We start from the raw sequence: 15,131 nt of genomic DNA, 5'->3' as shown, positions 1-15,131 counted from the left end.
TATTTCTTTAGAGCAAATGAAGCAGGCTTTGGAGAAGAAGGATCAAGACCTTGCCGCAGCTCAGAAGGAGGCGCGAGAGAAAGTGGCACTCGCTGACAAGAAGTTGGCCTCGTTCAACAAGTTGGAAGAGGAGAACTCCAAGTTGAAGACTGTCGTTAATGAAGCCAACCAGGAGGTTGCACGGCTGAAGAAGGATAAGGAAAGCTTGACTAACGAAGTTGGAAGTCTCAAGGCCAAGAAGGGCGAATTGGAGGCTTATCTGGGGCAGCTCGCTACGAAGTTGGTCTTGAAGCTTGAAGGTATTTCCTTTTGTCCGACTGTTTTGTTGATGTCGACTGTCACGCCTTGTTAAACTGTCGACTCACTGCTTTTCCGACTATGCAAAACTTTGTCAAGACTTTGAAGCAGAAACTGGGCGGGTTGAGATAGGTCTTGACCCCATAAACTCTCCTGTCAAAGATGACGTTGCAATGAATGTGCTGCGATTGGAGTCTCGCCTGGACAGTGCTGTGGATTATCTCGCTCGTCTGAAGGTGGCAATGACGCAGATTGACGCTGAACTGTGTCCTCAGACGGAACTCTCACAAGATCTTGAGTCTCTCATGACTTGACTGAATCAAATCCCTGGTCGAGTGCAGGAATGGAAGAAGCCATCTTCTCGTTGTGGCACCGATGTTGCTCTGTCGTTGGTCTAGTGCACTGCAAGGATGTCAGAGAAGACAAGCTGGCGGCTCTCAAGGTTGCCAACACCAAAAAGCTCAGCTTCCAGTCCTTTATGGACACCTTCCTTGACACCACCACTCACATCGCATACAGCATCGACCTTGACAACTTTTCCGAACCAGCAAGTCCTCCTCTTGCCGAGTGAACAAACATTATGCCCCACCTATATTTGCCTTGGAATGCCGAGTGGTTATGTAACCGTTAAACTCTTTCAGGATTGATGTCGGAGTACTTCTGCCCGTAGCGGTTCTGAACTTTTGCGGGATTTATCTGAACTTGGTTTTCCTTGAATACAATGGCTTTGCCTTTGTCGCTTTTGAATGTCTTTCGATTCCGAGTGAACTTGATTTTTTTCACCTTTCGTCGAATGGCTCAAACGATGTGTTCAATCGACACCTCGTCGTCCTTGCGGATCGGGATGGAGCATACATTGTAGTTGTGGCACAGCTCTGACGCTGTGTTCAATTGACACCTCGTTGTCCTTGCGGATCGGGATGGAGTGTACATTATACTTGTGACGCAGCTCTAACGCTGTGTTCAGTCGACACCTTGTCGTCCTTGCGGATCGGGATGGAGCATACATTGTACTTGTGACGCAGCTCAGACACTGTGTTCAGTCGACACCTCATTGTCCTTGTGGACCGGGATGGAGCGCATGTTGTACTTGTGACGTAGCTCAGAGGACCTTTGTGACTTAGGCGAGTACGGGGTCATAGCTAAGCCTCCGAGTGGGAGGATCGCTCTCCACTCAGAATGTTTTAACTTAGACGAGTACGGGGTCGCAGCTAAGCCTCCGAGTGGGAGGATTGCTCTCCACTCAGAGTGTTTTTTTAACTTAGGCGAGTATGGGGTCGCAGCTAAGCCCCCGAGTGGGATGATTGCTCTCCGCTCGGAATGTTTTTAACTTAGGCGAGTATGGGGTCGCAGCTAAGCCCCCGAGTGGGAGGATTGCTCTCCACTCGGAATGTTTTTTTAACTTAGGCGAGTAAGGGGTCACAGCTAAGCCCCCGAGTGGGAGGATTGCTCTCCACTTGGAATGTTTTTTAACTTAGGAGAGTACGGGGTCGCAGCTAAGCCCCCGAGTGGGAGGATTGCTCTCCACTCAGAATATTTTTTAACTTAGGCAAGTACGGGGTTGCAGCTAAGCCCCCGAGTGGGAGGATTGCTCTCCACTCGGAATATTTTTTAACTTAGGCGAGTACAGGGTCGCAGCTAAGCCCTCGAGTGGGAGGATTGCTCTCCACTCGGAATGTTTTTTTTAACTTGGGCGAGTACGGGGTCGCAGCTAAGCCTCCGAGTGGGAGGATTGCTCTCCACTCGGAATATTTTTTAACTTAGGCGAGTACGGGGTCGCAACTAAGCCCCCGAGTAGTCCTGGCCATCTCAGGCTCGGACTTGTCGGCCCACCCTAGCCCGGCCCTAAAATCCAGGGCCTAGGCCCGATGGGCTTGCCCATGGGCTGGGCTTGGGCCTAAGTTTTGAGCCCACTAGTAGGGCCTGGATGGGCTTGGGCTTGGCGTATTGGCATTTTAAGGAAGAGGCCCGGCCCACGGTCCTAAGCCCTAAGGGCTTTTTAGGGCTTTTTACCAGATGGGCCGGGCTTGGGCTTGAAAAGTAGGCCTAGTGATAGGGCCTGGGCCTCAGTTTTCTGCTGTGGGCTTTTTCAAGCCCGACCCATGGCCAGATATACCCCCGAGTGGTAGGATTGCTCTCCACTCGGAATATTTTTTAACTTAGGCGAGTACGGGGTCGCAGCTAAGCCCACGAGTGGGAGGATTGCTCTCCACTCGGAATGTTTTTTAACTTAGGCGAGTACGGGGTCGCTGAGGGAGTCCTGGATTAAGGGGTCCTCGGACAGCCGGACTATATACTTTGGCCAAACTATTGGACTATGAAGATACAAGATTGAAGACTTCATCTCATGTCCGGATGGGACTCTCCTTTGCATGGAAGGCAAGCTTGGATATTCAGATGTGTAGATTTCCTTCTCTGTAACTGACTCTGTGTAACCCTAGCCCCCTCCGGTGTCTATATAAACCGGAGGGTTTAGTCTGTAGAACGACAATCATAATCATAGGCTAGCTTCTAGGGTTTAGCCTCTACGATCTCGTGGTAGATCAACTCTTGTAATACTCATATCATCAAGATCAATCAAGTAGGAAGTAGGGTATTACCTCCATCGAGAGGGCCCGAACCTGGGTAAAACATCGTGTCCCCTGCCTCCTGTTACCATTGGCCTTAGACGCATAGTTCGGGACCCCCTACTCGAGATCCGCCGGTTTTGACACCGACATTGGTGCTTTCATTGAGAGTTCCACTATGCCGTCGCTGTAAGGCTTGATGGCTCCTTCGATCATCTTCAATGATGCGGTCTAGGGGGAGGTTTTCCTTCCTGGACAGATCTTCATATTCTGCGGCTTCGTACTGCGGGCCAACTCGCTTGGCCATCTGGAGCAGATCGATAGCTACGCCCCTAGCCATCAGGTCAGGTTTGGAATCTTAATCTATACTGCCGACATCCGCGGAGACTTGATCTTCGACGGATTCGAGCCCATGACAGGTGTGCCGAACGGTCACAACAGACACGACTTTGATCTGCCGTCGGACAGAATTCAGGAGATCGCGCCTGCGGGGGCGCTGACAATCAATTCGGAGCAGATCGTGCCTTCCGAGGGCGGGTGGATGGACCCCACCACAGAATCCGCACACTCATCGGCGTCGGAGCCGAACACTGATTCCACCTCCTGTGAGAGTGGTGTCATCGGACCCTCGGACTCGTCTCCGGTCACAGGATCCGAACCGCGTGCGACCGTACCTATCGAATCTGATTGGTTACTGGTCATGGAGTTCACCGCCGCGGATATTTTTCAGCACTCGCCCTTGGGTGACGTGCCAAACTCATTAAGGTCTCTTTCCTTGTCAGGAGATTCTTGGCCAAACTATGTCCGGCTCGAGTGGGGAGCGGACGACGAAGAAATTCGTCCACCACCCACCACCCACTTCATAGCCACTGTCGATGACTTAACCGACGTGCTTGACTTCGACTCCGAAGACATCGGCGGTATGGACGTTGATGCTGGAGAAGAACAACAACCACCGCCTATAGGGCGCTGGACAGCCACCTCATCATATGATATTTATATGGTGGAAACCCCTAAAGAAAACAATGGCGATGAGGCAACGGAAGATAACCCCTTGGATAAGCAATCTAGACACCGGTGTCATCGGCGCCGCACCAAGCCCCGCCATAGCAAAAATAGTGATACCGGCACAAGAGATAACAATCCGGATGGTGCCGAAGACGAAGACAACCCTGCCCAGCCAGGATTTGAGCAAGCCGAGCAAGAGGATGGGCAAGCTAGCCCTAAAGAACATGCAACTGATGGAGAATTAGAGGACGATAATTACATGCCTCTCTCCGAAGAAGAAGTGAGCCTTGGAGACGAAGAATTCATCGTGCCTGAAGATCCCGTCGAGCAGAAGCACTTCAAACGTCGACTTATAGCCACTGCAAAAAGCCTGAAGAAAAAGCAGCAACAGCTTCAAGCTGATCAAGATCTGCTAACTGACAGATGGACCTAGGTCCTGGCTGTCGAGGAATACAGACTCAAGCGCCCTAGCAAAAGCTACCCAAAGTGCAGGCTGCTACCTCAACTCGAGGAGGAGGCTTTAAAGCCGACGCTACCAGCGCATGATGCGGCTGACCGGCCACCCCGTGGCCGAGACAAAGAGGCATACCAGCCCGAAGTCCAGACCGCACCCCGCCGCCAATCAAACGATGATACTAAGGTCAGGGGCTACACGAGGGACCCGCGAAATGTATTGGAAAACAAAGCATGACAGTCAAGATCAATCTACGGATCATGGGGGCACGCCCCAATGCGTGACAAGGATCGTCACGCCGGATACACTAGAAAATCCGGCCAGGCCAAATAAAATGAAGCCCGGCACAAAGGCGCCGCACATCCCCTATGCTTCACTGATGAAGTAATGGATCATGAATTCCTGGAAGGGTTTAAACCCGTGAACATTGAATCATACGATGGTACCAGAGACCCCGCGATATGGATAGAAGACGCGGAGATGATATACACGCCATCAAGTACCTCCCAATAAAACTAAAGGGACCGGCTCGACATTGGCTGAATAGCTTGCCGGCAAACTCCATCGGAAGTTGGAAAATCTGGCAGACGCATTCCTTGACAACTTCCAGGGCACTTACGTGCGACCACCGGATGTTGATGATCTAAGTCACATAACCCAGCAGCCCGGAGAGCCAGCCAGGAAATTTTGGACCCGGTTCCTAACCAAAAAGAACCAAATTGTCGACTGTACGGATACCGAAGCCCTAGCGGCCTTTAAGCATAACATCCGTGATGAATGGCTTGCCCGACATCTCGGCCAGGAAAAGCCAAAGTCCATGGCAGCCCTCACAACACTCATGACCCACTTTTGCGCGGGTGAGGATAGCTGGTTAGCTCGTAGCAACAATACAACAAGCAATCCCGGCACATCGAAAGCCAAGGATAGCAACGACAAATTATGGCGCAACAAACACAAGCACCACAAAAACGGTGATAATGCCGAAGACATGTCAGTCAATGCTGGATTCAGCGGCTCCAAGTCCAGTCAGCGGAAGAAACCATTCAACAAAAACAATTCAGGACCGTCCAGCTTTGACCGCATACTCGCCTGTCTATGCCAAATTCATGGCACCCCTGGAAAACCAGCCAACCACACCAATAGAGAATGCTGGGTCTTCAGACAAGCCGGCATGTCAGACGTCGAAAACAAGGGGAAGGGGTCTCAAAGTGATGACAACGATGAAGAGCCCCAATCATCGAATACAGGAGGACAGATGAAATTCTCTCCCCAGGTGAAAGCGGTGAATATGATATGCGCAAGCCACATTCGCAAGTGGAAACATGCACTAAGAGAGGTCTATACAATCGACCCAAAGTTCAACCCATGGTCCTCTTGCCCGATCACTTTCGATCGCAGGGACCACCCTACCAGTATCCGTCATAGCAGTTTGGCCGCATTGGTCCTCGACCCCATCATCGACGGATTCCATTTCACACGAGTCCTCATGGACGGAGGCAGCAGCCTGAACCTGCTTTACCAGGATATAGTGCGCAAAATGGGCATCAACCCCTCAAGGATCAAGCCCACTAAAACCACCTTTAAAGGTATCATACCAGGTGTAGATGCCTGTTGCACGGGCTCAATCACACTGGAAGTGGTCTTCGGATCTCTGGACAATCACCGTACCGAAAACTTAGTCTTCGACATCGTCCCCTTTTGCAGTGACCATCAGGCACTGCTCGGACGAACCGCATTCACTCGGTTCAACGCGGTGCCACACTATGCCTACCATAAATTAAAGATGCCCGGTCCATTGCGCAAGAATTCTATCCTTGCATGGTCCGTGGACCACAGCCTGAAGAAGCCGAACCATCATCATTGCTCTAGTGTCATGACGACAATCTCTTCAAACGCAACTTCCAGTTTGCTAAGGCTTCGGCAAAGGAAAACAAGAAGTCATGGGGATTAGACTTCAATCCTGGTCCCTCTGCTCCCCGTGATGATGGCACACGTGAAGCTGAAGAAAATAGAATTGGCCCCTTTGCAAACCTTGAAGGCCTCATCTCCTACATCTCGGTACAAGGTGCCAAAGTGGATCATTCTGACAATGATGCTGATTCTGATGAAGCCCCAGCTCCTCCTCCAAGGCCGCAGAAGCCAAAGAAGATTAAGGCTTCATCGTCAGCTGCACCTCCAAAAGCTTCTCGTGTGAAGTCACTGGCCACTGCACCTCCTGAAGCCAGTGTGCATTCTGAAGATCTTTCCCGCGTCTCCAAGAAGACGGAGAAGAAAAAGAAAATCGTCAAGAGTACTGATCAGGCTTTGACTCCTGTTGCTATTTTGCGTGAATAGCACATTGATCTGTCCAGCGATGACGATCTTGCAGATGATGCTCTTGAGCAACTCATCAAGAGCAAGGAAGAAGTAGAGATCTTCAACAACTTGCCTCTCTTTGACGTGGCAGTCATTCATAACTTCATTGATGAGTGGTTTGACACACCAAATCTCAGCTTTGATGATCTGCAACTTCCAATTGGCCTCAGCGTCGCCTTTAATGGCGCCATTGCTTCTGAGCTAGCTATTGCTCAGCGCATTGTTGAGCTGAAAAACAAAATTGACTATGCAAAGGCTCAGTTCAAGAAGCATGTGGCAAAGCTCAGCGTGCAAGATGTCAAGAACTTCAAGATCATGCTGCACGAGCTCAAAGAAGCCTTTCACAAGAAGCGTGAAGAAGCTCGAGGCTCCAGAGAGCGTATGAAGAGTCTGGCTGACAAGTGTGTGCTTGCCTACAATGAGGCTGAGAAGTGCTAGTCTCTTGGCCGTCCTGGCATTGACCCCAGGATGGCAGCAAAGAAGAAGAAGCTCTCCACTGCCCAACCTGCACCTTCAAGTCAAGAAGCACCTCGCATTATCTTCCCAAGCAGCATGACTGGCTCGAAGCCAAAGGTCACTACTACCGCTTCAGAACAGAAGAAGATGAGGGCTGCAGAGGCTGAAGCTAGAAAGAGAAAGAATACTGAAGCCTCTGAAGCTGCTCCCTCCAAGAAGAAGCGCAAGATCAAGAAGAGTCGGGCTGCTCCCACAGAGCCCCTTGTTGTTGAACCCATCTCAGTGGTTCGTCCTGCATCTGCATCCCAAGAACTTCGCATGACTGTTCATGAGCCTGCTTCCACAGAGGCTCCTGAAGCTGAAGCGCCAGCAGTTGATCCCATCACTGCTGAAGACATTGGTCACCATGACAATGTTGAAGATGATGAAGTTCTTCCTCAAATTGAATACAATGTGGTATCATCGCCTGTTGTCACGAACAGCGAACTCATCAGCATTGGTCGTCCTCTGACGCCAATTGCTTAGGATGCTTCATGGGCTGATCGCCCGCAACACCAAGACTCCCCTAGTACTCCCCAACAACAACAAGCCACACCATCCGTGCAAGTTGAAGAGGATGAGGACCTACCCACTCCATCTCCAAAGGCGTCGCCTGTACTACAAAGGCTTCGCAAAGGACCAAGGCCTCAAGTCCCTCTTCCGAGCGTTCCAGAAGGAGAAGTGCATCATCAACCGGTTGCACGTCAAGTGTTTTCAGAAGCCACTCCTGCTGTGAATGTCTCCGTGTCTGAAGCACCAGCTGCTGAAGACAATCCGGCTGCATCAGCCGATGAAGAACGTCAAGAAGAACGTGTCCAAACTCCCCCCATTCCTGAAGAAACTGTTCATGAAGTGAACGTGTCTGTGCCTGACCCTCCAGCTCAGCAAGTGGAGGTTGAAAATCCTGAAGCTGCCACTACCAACGCAAGTGAAGCTCATGACGTTGTCATGGCTGAAGCTAATGTGGAGCTTGAACCAAACAGTGTGCCTGAAACCAATGATGCAACTTCTCCTAAAGCACCTGTTGTGCAGCCTGAAGCCTCAGCTGCTGCCACTGCTCCTGTTCTGCCACCAAGGCCCTATACAATCGAGCAAGCATACAACCATGGCGAGCTAATCACAGTAAGATGGCCCGTTCTGATTCCTCCGCCTACTATCTCTGGTCCTCAGTTTGACTATCACATTGAGCATAGGCCTCAGGTCCAGAAGCCAAAGCCAAGATTGCCACGGTTTCCAGGTACTGCCACATCTGTAGGGTCTTTCAATGCAAATGGCTTCAAAAGCCACAACACATTCTTTGACAGCTCAAAGAACCCCTACACAAAGCCAAGAATATCATCAGATCGGTTCTGGAGTCATCAGCAGCGAAGCTATTACTCCTGTGTTCTGTATGATCAAGGGCGCATTTTCCCTCATATGCGCCTCGACACTGAAGCCATTGCTGGACTGTGGTGCTTAGAAGAAGCACTTGACTGCTTTCGTGATGCCGGTCTGCTCAGCTTTGTCACAGACAAAGAACATTGGAATGAAGAGCTATTGCTTCAATTCTATGCTACCCTCCACATTCGCGGCTACAACAGAGATATCAAGACCTGGGTTCTCGAGTGGATGACAGGAAATGTTCATCATGAAGCCAAAGCTCTTGACATCATTGAGCTTACAGGCCTATCCACTCCCGGAGATCTATATGAACCTGGTTGTCAAAAACACCGCAATGCACTGGAAAGCATCTTCCATAAGCCTGAACCCAATATGAGCCAGATGTTGAGCATGATGAAGCCTTTGCCACGTGATGCTGAATATCCAAAGGAGTTCTTTGTTGATGACCTTGAGTATCTGCCGCGCACTATATATCATATCATCAGGCGGACTCTATGGCCGATCAAAGGACATTCATCAGCTGCAAAACTTGAAGGAGCCATGAAGACATTGGTCTTTTACATCCTCAATGGCATCAGCTTCAATGCACATGATTTCTTCATCAGGCAACTGGCTGCATCTGGATCTGACCTTTTCGGACTGAAGTTCTATGCTCCATGGGTCATGCGCCTCATCAAGCAACACTCTGCTGTCAACTATCAACCATCTGCTCGCAATCATGTGATCTTCCTACCAGAGGTTGATATGTCAGTTGAAGCCATATACCCTGAACCTGCCAAGAAGCCTCTTTGTCTTCAGAATGCTGAACATCAAAGCTTCACTCAGCCTATGGAAGGAGTCCAAGCTGTCACGCGTGTCTATCCGATGGCTGGGAATACTCGTCTGCCTCATCGTGCACCAACTGAAGCTACTGAGAGCACAATTGCTCAATGGCCTCGGAAGCGCTCTCGGGTCCTCAATGACCAAGAACTTCTTGTGGCCCTACATCAGAAGCAAGATAAGCATCATTTTTGGCTGAAGCGTCAGATGCAAAGCCTCTTGGTGGATGTAAATCGCATTCGAAACCTTGCCACCAAGAATGCATTTGTCACTCACGAAACTTGTCGGCGTTCATGGAAGAGTTTGACCCTACTCAGTGCTGAAGCTGATCTTCAAGATGATGGCTTCACTGAAAGATTCAAGTTTGACTCCACTCCTCCACGGAATGCTGTCCTACGAAGAACTCCATCTCTTGAAGACTCTGACTATTCTTCCTCCGCGGCAACTGTCAACGCCAATGTGATCGATGATGAAGACGATGCTACTTCACCACCCCCTACTTCTGCACGCATCGACACTGCACCAAGTTCGTCTGCACCGCCAAACGACAACGACAACCCTGCTGCTTCAACTACTCCTCATGAGGACGAGTAGATGCTCTATGTCTTCAAACCTTTTTGGTCATTACTGACAAAAGGGGGAGAAGCGTATGAGTTTGATAGTCTTCAAGCGGGTTCATAAGGGCGGTTGCTTTATATTTTGCCTAGTGTTTACAACTTTTGCTTTTGATACATTTCGTTCTTTGAGTTGTAACACTTAAACTTGATGGTCGTCTGCCACTTATTTGCGTTTCCACGTGCGATGATAACTTCCGCACTTAGATCATTCTGCAGACGTCCATTTTTCATTATGCATGTCATTCTCTTAGCTATATCATTTCATGCATGATGAATTATCCTCATAAGTTGAAGTGGATCTCCACAAGTACAACCTGCCATGTGCATTTGCATTCCAAAAGCAAATTATTTATATGCACATCTTCAGGGGGAGCCCTTTCCACTTATGAAGACAATGCACTATCCTTTACAATTTCACATACTTCTTTCCCGTTGAAAACTTCAACCAGTTTGTCATCAATCACCAAAAAGGGGGAGATTGTAAGTGCATCTAGTGCCACCCCTAGTTGGTTTTGGAGTATTGACGACAAAGTTGGTTGAGGGACTAATGCGTTTGTGAGAATTGCAGGATAACGCAGGTAGTGTCCCTCATTGATTCGGTTTACCTACCGGAGATGACCCCTAAAAATGTATGAAGACATTGAAGACAATGGTGGTGTGTGAAGAGGTTCACATTGAAGACTATGACATGAGAAGACATTGAGTGAAGACTATGGAGCGCGAAGACTGAGTTGTTTCGTTGTTTCCTTTTCTTCTGTGTTGAGTCATAGGAACCACCGTACTGTTAAGTGGGGTCCAAGTGAACTAAGTCAGAGTGACTGAAGTGATGCTCAACCCAAATCCTATGTCTTCGAGCGAAGACAATGAGAGCAAATCTTATCCAGAGCTGGATGAGTCAGCTTTGCTTGTAGCCCAAGTAAAGTTGCCGTGTGTGTTTGAAATCTGACCGTTGGAACACGTGTCAGTTCCTTAGTGACCCAGGGTCATTTCGGACATATCAGGTCGGGTTGCCTTGTGGCTATAAATAGCCCACCCCCTACACCATAAATTGGTGGCTGCTCAGAGTTAGTTTACGGCTTTTGTCGTTTTGAGAGCAACCCACCTCGAAGCCTTTGAGAGAGAAATCCTTGCGAGGACAAAGCCCAAACACCCAGAGCCAAAGAGTGTTAGGCATCACTGAAGTCTTTCTGTCTGTGTGACCTGAAGACTTATTACACTTGAGGACTGTGTATCCTCCAGCCGGTTAGGCGTCGCGTTCTGAGCATCCAAGAGTCATTGTGGATTGCCGGGTGAACGAAGTCTGTGAAGGTTCGGAAGTCTACCTTGAAGACTTACCAGAGTGATTGGGCGAGGACTAGGTGTCCTTAGCTCAAGGGGAATAAGGTGAAGACACGGTCTTCTGAGTTGAATCTCAGCCTCCCTAACCAGATGTACAGTTGTCACAGCAACTGGAACTGGTCCAACAAATCCTGTGTCTTCAACAAGTGACTGGTTCTATCCCTTCCCTCCTTTACTTTGAGTTTGTCTTCGTGAAGTCATTGCTTATCTGTCTTATCTATTTGACTTCAATGTTTGACTACTATTGTTGATTGGCTTCATACTATCTTCCATCCTGATCCTTACTACCTAGCTGCTATTAGTTCTCGTACGTTACCACTATTGCATACTTGACTATGGCTTGCTTTTTGTAGTTTATCTTCCGCTGCATATCAATTAGGTCATTTCTATTGTTTGTCTTCGAAACTTCCATGTTTTGAAGACTTTGATAAAAATCGCCTATTCACCCCCCCTCTAGTCGATAACTAGCACTTTCAATTGGTATCAGAGCAAGGTACTCCCTTGTTCTGTGTGATTCGGTTTAACCACCTGGAGTTTAGCTATGTCGCCTGCAGGGATAATCAAAGTCTCCGCTGCATGCCCCGTGTTCGATGGAACTGAATATCCCTACTGGAAGAATAAGATGCGCATGTATCTTGAAGCCATTGATGTCGACCTCTGGTATGTTGTCAAGAATGGCGTTCCCAAAACTGGTGAAGGTGTCACCCCTACTGATGTCAAGAAGTTCATTCAACTGGACTCGACGGCAAAGAACATTATCTGTGGTCATCTGACCAAAGGACAGTATGGCCGTGTGAGTGCTCTGGAAACGTCAAAGCTAGTCTGGGACTGGCTGTCCAAGGTCAACGAAGGCGTCTCTACACAGAGAGATCAAAGGATCAATGTTCTTCGCAATCTCTTCAACCGCTTCAAGAGAAACGGCAATGAAAATGTCTAGCTCACGTTTGATCGCCTCACCGACATCACAAATGAGCTTCAGGCTCTCGGCACCACTGAGATCACCAAGCATGAAATCGTCAAGACACTGCTAAGATCTCTTGACAGCTCCTTTGACACTCTTGCCCTCATGATACAAGAACGTCCTGACTTCAAGACTCTCGATCCGTCTGATATACTTGAGAGGCTCAACACACATGAGTTCCAGCTTTCTGAGAAAAGAGATATCTATGGCCCCAACTATGGCCGAACTCGTGCTTTGAAGGCAAAAGTTGTTTCCTCATCTGAAGAAGAAGAATCTGACTGCGGTTCTGATGATCCTGAAGACATTGGAAGGGAACTTGCTATGCTTGTGAAGAAGTTCCAGAAATTCACAAAGAATAAGGGCTTCATAAAGTCTTCACGATCCAGTTCAAGAAATGATGATGCTTCCACTCAAGACAACAAGAAGAGAACATGTCACAAGTGTAAGAAGCCTGGGCACTACATCTCTGAGTGTCCTCAGTGGGACAACGAGAAGAAGAAGAAGAAGAAGAGCAAGGAATATGACTCTGATGACAAGAAGAAGAAGAAATCTTCAAAGTCTTCTTCCAAGTCCACATCAAAGTCTTCATCTCATAAGAAGAGCTCATCTGGCAAGGCTCGTGCTTTTGTTGGCAAGGAAATGGATTCATAGGAGTCTACTTCTGAGGAGGCAGAGGTGGAATCTGAAGCTGAGTCCGACTCTGGCGTTGCAAGTCTGGCTCTAGCCACAGCCTACGTTGCCAAGTCATCTTCAACAATGAAGACAATGACTCCCACACCAATGCTGATGATGACAAGGACGATCCTTCTCCCACCTACCGCTTCATGGCACGCGGTGCCAAGGTAAAATCACGCGATGCTTACTTTCAAACATCAAGTGAAGATGACTCTGATTGTGAATCTAAACCCAGCTACAAAACACTTGCTAAAATTGCTACTGAACAACAAAGGGCTATGGAACATACTAAAAAACTGTTAGACAAAAGCGATGACCTGTTGGACACGGAAATGACACGTTCGCAGTCCTTAGTTGAAGACATAAAAAATCTTCATGCTAAGTATCAAGAACTTGAAAGTCTTCATGAGACGCTCTCAACCACTTATGAAAAGCTCTCCTATGATTATCTTCAAAGGAAGCAAGAGCTTGAGAAATTGAAAGCGACTCATGAAGATCTTCAAAAAGAGAATGAGTCATTTCGCGCTCAATAGATCAGTTCCGCTCAGGATGGATTTGAACCACCATGTTTAAAATGCATTGAGCGTGATAACGCTGCCTCTGTTGCTGAATGTTCCACTGCTACTACTGTTGCTCTGTCTTCAACTACTGATGTGGTAACTAACCCCTCTACTGAGGATACCACTACTATTGCTGATGAAAATGCTAGGTTGAAGACATTGCTTGAAACAGGGATGTACAAAAGTCTGAAAGGGCATCAGACACTTTGCGATGTCCTCAAAAAGCAGATTCTGAACCGAAACCCTAGGAAAGAGGGTGTTGGGTTCGAGAGGAAAATGAATGCCGATGGTTCCTACTGGAAGCCTGAGCAGTATCCCAAAACCACATGGGTTGCTGCAAAGGAACCTTCAGTGGATCCATTGTAATGCCCCGGATACAACTTTCCATATTCGTAACTCCAACTCTTGCTTTTTCCGGAGATGCGATATGATATTTCCTTCATGGTTGGGTTTTTGTCGTTTGTTTTGCATTTTGTTCTTGTTTTGCATCTCGTCTCATGTCATCATCTGCATTTCATCCGCATGTTTTTCAAAACTTGCATCCGTTCGGGTTCTCCCGGTTCTCTCCGTTGTCCGTTCGGAGTCCAGACACACTCGCACGCGCCCGCGGCACCTCCGAAATATATTTTATTAGTGGCATAAAAATGTTCTCGGAATGGGTTGCAACTTGTTGTGCGGTCTTATTATAGTGTAAACAGGCCGCCTGCCAAGTTTCGTCGCATTCGGAGTCCATTTGATAGCCCAACCGTTAAATATATAGCGGCACCGTTGCCGGTTCATTCGTCGGACGTTTCGGTCTCCGAAATCGTGCCGGGCTGCATTTCTCCTCTCTCTCCTATCAGCCCAAGCCTCTCTCTCACACAACCCACTAGCCCACCTATCTAAACCCCTCCGCTCCGGACCATTGGATCGAGATCCGATGTCCGAAAACGGAGCAGAAACCCCCTAACCCTAGCCCCTAGTCTATTTAAACACCCACATGCCATTTTTGGCCTTCTCCTCCCTCCTCCTCGTTTTCCGCGCCACCAGCCACCTCCTACCTCGCCGCCGCCGCCCCCTCCTCCAAATCCGTGCCTGGCCACTCCACCTCCGCCACTTGTCGCCGCCGCCGCCGCGTCCCGGACCAATCCGGGCGCGACACGTCGCCTCCCAGCGCCCCACGGCCAACCCCAGCGCGCCGCGCGTCCTCCCCCGCGCCCCACTTCCCCGCGGCCCGCCGAAGCCCATCGCCAGCCCGCCCTGGGCCGCCGCCGGGCCCGCGCACCCGCGCGAGCGTTGCTCTGCACCCCGCGCCCGATGCGCTCTGGCTCCAGGAGAGGAGCTCCTCGAGCGGCTCCCGTGCGCCGGCCTTCCCTCGTGGAGGCGCTGCCGCCCGGCTCTTCCGCCGCCGCCGGCCGAACTCCGGCTACCTCCGTCGCAGGTCACATCGCCACCGCCCGGCCTCTCTCTCCCTTCCTCTTCTCCTTCCTCCCCTCACCAGCTCTCTCTCTCTCCCCCGCAGCGCCTCGCGCCGCCGCCTGTCGCCGTAGCTCGTCGCCGGCCCCTCCTCCCGCCAGATCCGGGCGGAATGGATCCGCCGCGGCCGGATCTACCGTCCCCGCCGCT

Source organism: Triticum aestivum, chromosome 7B, assembly GCF_018294505.1.
Source record: "Triticum aestivum cultivar Chinese Spring chromosome 7B, IWGSC CS RefSeq v2.1, whole genome shotgun sequence".
Lineage (NCBI taxonomy): Eukaryota > Viridiplantae > Streptophyta > Magnoliopsida > Poales > Poaceae > Triticum > Triticum aestivum.
Note: the sequence above shows the minus strand (reverse complement) of the source record.